At 45.3% G+C, this 5,796-nt stretch overlaps 1 long non-coding RNA gene across 2 annotated transcripts; it reads right to left on the bottom strand.

Annotated features, from left to right (window-relative positions):
• Positions 1-1,933: 1,933 nt before the first annotated feature.
• LOC146789495 (uncharacterized) lies at positions 1,934-3,095 on the bottom strand. Of its 2 annotated transcripts, none has more exons than XR_014969808.1 (3): positions 3,040-3,095; positions 2,531-2,643; positions 1,934-2,429 (listed from the first exon to the last, which is right to left on the bottom strand). It is a non-coding gene; the product is annotated as an uncharacterized LOC146789495 (long non-coding RNA). The 2 variants fall into 2 exon arrangements; XR_014969807.1 differs by having other exon boundaries at positions 2,879-3,089.
• Positions 3,096-5,796: the final 2,701 nt, after the last annotated feature.

Below are 5,796 nucleotides of genomic sequence, written 5' to 3'. Positions count from 1 at the left end.
CACTGCAGTACATACCACTCAATGCCCTTACATACTTATGTAAGGGCACCGAGGGGTATGCAATGTAGTGAAGTCCATACCCCTCAATGCACTTACATAAGTATGTAAGGGCACCAAGGGTATCCTCTCCAGTGCAGTGCATACTGCTCAGTGGCCTTACATGTGTGTAGGGACAATGAGGAGTATGCGTTGCTCTGCACCACAATGCATACCCCTCTGTGCCCTTACATCGGTATGTAAGGGCACCGAGGGGCATGCACTGAAGGGCAATGCATACCCATCATGCTCTTACATAAGTTTGTATCGACACGAGGGGTGTCCACTCTGGTGCATATCCCTTAGTGCCCTACCATATTTATGTAAGGGCATGAGCGGCATGCACTGCACTGCAGTGGCTTTAAAAGGGCTGGAAAAGGGAGAAGTCCCTCTATGTTAAAATCACTGCAGATTAAAGTTTAATCTGCAGTAGTTTTTAAACATAGAGGGACTGCTCCCTATTCCAGCTCTGTTTAAAAAACAATTACAGTGCTGACTAATTCCACAGGCGGCGCGGTGGAATTTATTTGAACTTCTGCGTTATGTTAGTAACACAAAATTACTAAATTCCTCCAGTGTAATTCAGAATTCCGCCCACCCCTAATTTACTGCATTGATTGTGAATATCAAACAATATTGCAAACAAAAGGAAAGGTAAATCAATAACTGAGTTTAAAAAGTAATCTAATCAGCAACAGCATGAAACCAGTGGTGGCCGGCACAGGTAAGAGCAGTGGAGCTGTGGGTGGGGGGAATTCGACAGATGACAGGATAGGTCAAATTAAATAAACAAAGAAAGAAAAACACTTACCTTGCACTCGCCGCATTGCCGTGTCGGTGACGCAGCGAGCGCAAGGTAAGTGGTTTTATTTATTTTTTATTAATTTTAACTATCCCGTCATCTGTCAACTTGGGGCACCGGCCCCTCCCAACCACCACACCATTCTTAAATGTGCCAGCCTCTGCGTGAAACCACAAGGAATGGACAGGAGCCCAAAGTGAAAGGACTCATGATAGTGCTCATTCATACCCGTTGCCATATAGGAAGGTAACACCCCATCAGAAAATAAACTGTCCCCTGGACCTTAGTCTCCTGAATTAGTAATAGAGGGTCAAAATGAGGCATGACATGCAGTAACACTGATACTGAGTATTTGTGCACATTAATATCTGTGTTCTCAGCCCCAACATTTTGTTGGTGGAAAAGTGGCATAATTGTTTGCCGTGATGCAGTTTTACCGGATGCAGTGAAACTGTGCGCGAAAGTAAAAGATTAATTGGGATTGATTAGTGTCCACGACAAGTGATAAAGTCACTATTTTGTTAGGTCCAGAGAAAGGTTTTCAGTACTTTAAACCTGAGCTCTACCCCTGGAAGGTATGGCAAAGAACAGACAGGCTTAAATTGCTGAAAATATGTAAAGAATTTAGAAGTATCAAAACAGTTAAAAAATGTAAAACACTTGGGGCCCCATTACGATGGTAGGCGGACTTTGTCCGCCCGCCACCGTAAAGGAAAACGGGACCGACCACCAGAGGTGAGGTGGTCCCCCGAGGCCAATTAGGATGCGCCTGGCACACTGGCAGGTGCATTCTGTTCTTTTACATTGCGGTGGGCGGTGCTATAAGCAGCACCCGCTGCAATGTAAAATAGGCATGTTGTGCATTGCCATGCACAACGTGACAGGCACCGCGCGCTGCCTGCCACCTTGTGTATGGCAATGTAGGGGGGTACCATAGGTACCCCCCAAGTGCAGCCCTCCACCCCCCGGGGGCTCGTAACAGGCCCCCAAAGCAATTTCGCCGGCCTTTCCATGGCAAGTAAAACGTGATTACCTGAGCCCTCAAATTGCATTCAGCATATGTTTTTAGGCTGAAATGATCAACAAACTAAACTTTTGTTTGATCAGGTTTTTATTAACCCATATTTTTTTCTAAATAATTCATTTGTTTTCTGAAAATTCATAGAGAAAGACATGTCGTCATATCAAGAAAATGACATACAATATTCAAAAGAACATTCAACCACTTAATTCACATAGTAGACAATACGCATTTAACATTACATTAAATGACAAGCCAAAAACAAACTAATAACAAAAATGTACATTAAGCAACTTATTAGCTATGCACGATTTCACAATTAATCGTCACAGTATATAATTCACCAGAACTTCATAATCATCTTTTGCGATCAAAGGGAAGGATAATTTTGCAGGTAGGGGAAAACAATTAAACTCCCTCCGTGTCTGGGAATATTTGATTTAAGTTCCTCTGTGAAAAAAACGCCAACGCGTTTCGGATCCTGGTCCTCACGATGCAAGGACTCTCATCAGGACTTCTGAATTTCAAGATTCGCACTGGACTTCATTCCTACGTGCAATGTTGGTTTATCTAAAACAATATTAAACACAATGTTGCTATTATTCGTGCTCCATACTTTCTCCATTAAACGTAAGAACCAACCGTTATTGCCTAGACTCTGCAAAAAATACCTGGCGTTAAGTTATCTTGTCGTCTCCCGATTATGAATCATTTGTTGGAGACCTAAGCTGTGTGCCCTCTGTCTGGATGCGCCACCGTTAATAGTCAGTGCCCTCCAGGGTTTCTGTAAAACAAAACCACCAATGTTGTTCTAACAAAATTCCTACTTTAATGAAAGTTTTTTTTTTGGGACAGCATACTGGCTGAAAAACCAGCTTCCGATCTCAAGCCATTCTCTGCCTCCCCTCTGTTTCTTCCTAACGCTTGTTACTGCGGATAAAGATTTAAGCGATTAAGTCTCTACCCTATTGTGGTACGTACTAATACTCAAGCTGAACGCAATGTCAGTATCTTCTTACCTCTGGAGAAACCTCCCACAGAAGTAGCCCGCAAATTCACTGCAGCTGACCGCCCACGTCTTGTAGTGTATTACAGAAAACAGAGGTTTTTTCGAATTTACTCAAACCATTCGCAAGCATGACACGTTCTAAAATGTAAAAATTGATGTGCAGGGAGTTACCAAAAGTTAGGAGCTGACTTGAATGGTACGTATTCCACTGGTGCACCCGCTCTGAGAGACAGGCAGTTAGCGTTAACACAACCACCATTACTTATTGGGAGAAGCTGAGGCACTTGGGTATTGTAGTATTATAGTAAAGAACCAATCAGGAGTCATTGAAAGGAACTGATGTTCATAGTGCATTCTGGGACACGTAGTCCTTAATTTGCACGCATGTCATGTAACGACCGCAGTTTGGAACTAAATCACATATCAGTACATGTTCATGTAAATACAAAAAATCTTGCAATATTTCACACTCTCGAGAGCTCAGTAATTGTGTTAAGACCTGTTGAAGCACTATCAAATTTCAAAATCAAATACGCCTCTTTCTGGAGTAAGAGACTATCCACATCCATCACATGTTTTGATACATTGAGGGAAAAGAGTACTGTCCACTTAAAGTTGTTCTCGCTATGAGACTTAGCAATAAAGTGCTCAACCATCGGTGCAGTAAGCATCTTTTTCTTAATGCGGGAGCGATGTTGGATAATCCTCTGATTGACTTGTTGATTTGTTTTGCCTATGTATACCTTATTACATCGGCACACAATAGCATAAACCACTGTGGGAGGGCAGGTCGGATAAACAGACGCGGAGGCTGTATATAGGAGGATAATGGCCGAGTTTTATTTAAAGCCGCACTTAACGGGGTTGGGGATATGGAGAAACGTTCTGTGTCCCCAGGCTTTTCTTCCTGCTCTGTCTTGCCGTCGCGGTCGGTAAGTTTCCCTTGGTATGGTTCCTCTTCCTCTTCTTTATGTGTGGTGTTCCCCCGGAGGCTCATGAGCAAAAACAAAAGAAAAGGTAGCCGTCAGTTTATCTAGTATATATCAATCTTGTCAGGATAGATCCTTCACCAAAACCCAGGAGTGATTGGATGTGCCTTTCGGGTGGGGAAGTGCAATTTGTGCGTGCAAAGTCCTTTGCTTTCTAAATATAAGGAAGGGATGGGAGTTCAGGGGTCAGCAATTACAGAATTATTGCGTTCTTTTTAGGGTCGTAGGGTTTAGCGCGGTGACTCTACGTACAACGGGTGGGGTCAGTGCACTAGAAGTAGGTGGTTCAGGCATGCCCACGTTCTCCCTTCAACCTCTGTTCCACCCCCTCCTTTATTCGCCCACCTCGTCTCCCTTCCCCGGTCCCGGTCCCGTCCCCGTCCCACTCACCGGCTCCGCCGCAACTCTTCTCCCGAGTTGCAGCCGCTCTCCAGCCTCCTCCTGAGGTATCCACCACTCCTCACACCACCTCTCGTCTTCTTCGTTCTCTTCGTCTTGGTTTTCTTCGTTGCCGCCGTCTTCTTCGTTTTCCTTGTTCCCGTCTCGCGTCGCCTCGTTCTCCGTGTTCTTCCTTACTCCGGCTTCTTCGCGCTGTCTGTACCGTGATTGGTCCCTTTTCTTCCCGTTCTCGTCATCGCTTCCGGGTTCGCTCCCGCCTCCTTTCGGGAGTGCTTCCTGTAGGGGCGGCATACGTAAGGATTTGTTTATGTGTCCCTGAATGCCTTGACTGTTCCCCGGTCTCTGGGTCCTAGTGCCGGCCAGTGGGTGTTTGGGTGTACTGAATATGGGCCAGAGTGGGGAGTCGTCCGGTCCTTCCTGACATCCCCTTTCCCTTGCTGTCTTTCTAGTGGGGGGGTTCCCATGAGGATATCGGGATAGAAAGTCTGCATTTGTCTGTTCTGTACCTTTCCGATGTTTGGTTTGGAACTTGTAGGGCTGTAACGCTAAAAACCACCGCAATACCCTTTCATTGTTCCCTTTGTTGCGGGCCAACCATTCCAAGGGCGCATGATCGGTGTATAGGGTGAATTCACGTCCTTCCAAATAATATTTCAAAGAGTCAATGGCCCATTTGATTGCCAGGGCTTCTTTTTCGATGACTGCATAATTACGTTCCCTAGGAAACAGCTTTCTGCCAATGTACAAAAGGGGTTTCTCCTCCCCCTGTTTATTCCTCTGTGATAAGACGGCTCCCAACCCGTGATCAGAGGCGTCTGTTTGTAGTACAAAGGGTAATGTGTAGTCAGGACTAGCTAGTACTGTATCAGAGGTGAGGGAGGCTTTTAGAGATTCAAACGCTTGGATCGTTTCTGGAGAGGGGTTTCTGAGTTTGTTTTCTGTGTTTACTTTCTTCTGTAATAGGTCTGTGAGAGGGGCTGCTCTTTGTGAGAACTGAGGGATAAACCTACGATAGTACCCCAGCAACCCTAGAAAGGCACGGAGATCCTTGGCTGTCTGTGGAAAAGGTATTTGAGATATGGCTGCTAACTTCTGACTTTGTGGACGTATGACACCTTCCCCCAATAGGTAGCCTAAATATCTCACTGTTTGTGCGGCCAAATGGCTCTTGGCAGGGTTGATGTTTAAGCCATAGGCTCCCAGAGAACTAATAACCTGTGATAGGTGTTCAAGGTGTTCTCTCCATGTATCACTAAAAATGACGATGTCGTCTATGTAAGCCCCGGCATATCGTTCATGAGGCTGCAAGATAATATTCATGGCCCTTTGAAAAGTAGCGGGTGCCCCATGTAACCCAAAAGGCAATACCTTGAAATGGAAGAGGCCATCCGAGGTGGAGAAGGCCGTCTTTTCCCAGTCTTCGGTTCTCAGGGGTATCTGCCAGTACCCTTTACACAAATCAAGGGTGCTGATGTATTTCGCTTTCCCTATTCGTTCGATCATTTCGTCTACTCTCGGTAGGGGATATGTATCGAACTCG

The sequence above is a fragment of the Triturus cristatus genome, chromosome 10 (assembly GCF_964204655.1).
Source record: "Triturus cristatus chromosome 10, aTriCri1.1, whole genome shotgun sequence".
NCBI lineage: Eukaryota > Metazoa > Chordata > Amphibia > Caudata > Salamandridae > Triturus > Triturus cristatus.
Note: the sequence above shows the minus strand (reverse complement) of the source record. Positions and strands in the feature narration are given on the sequence as shown.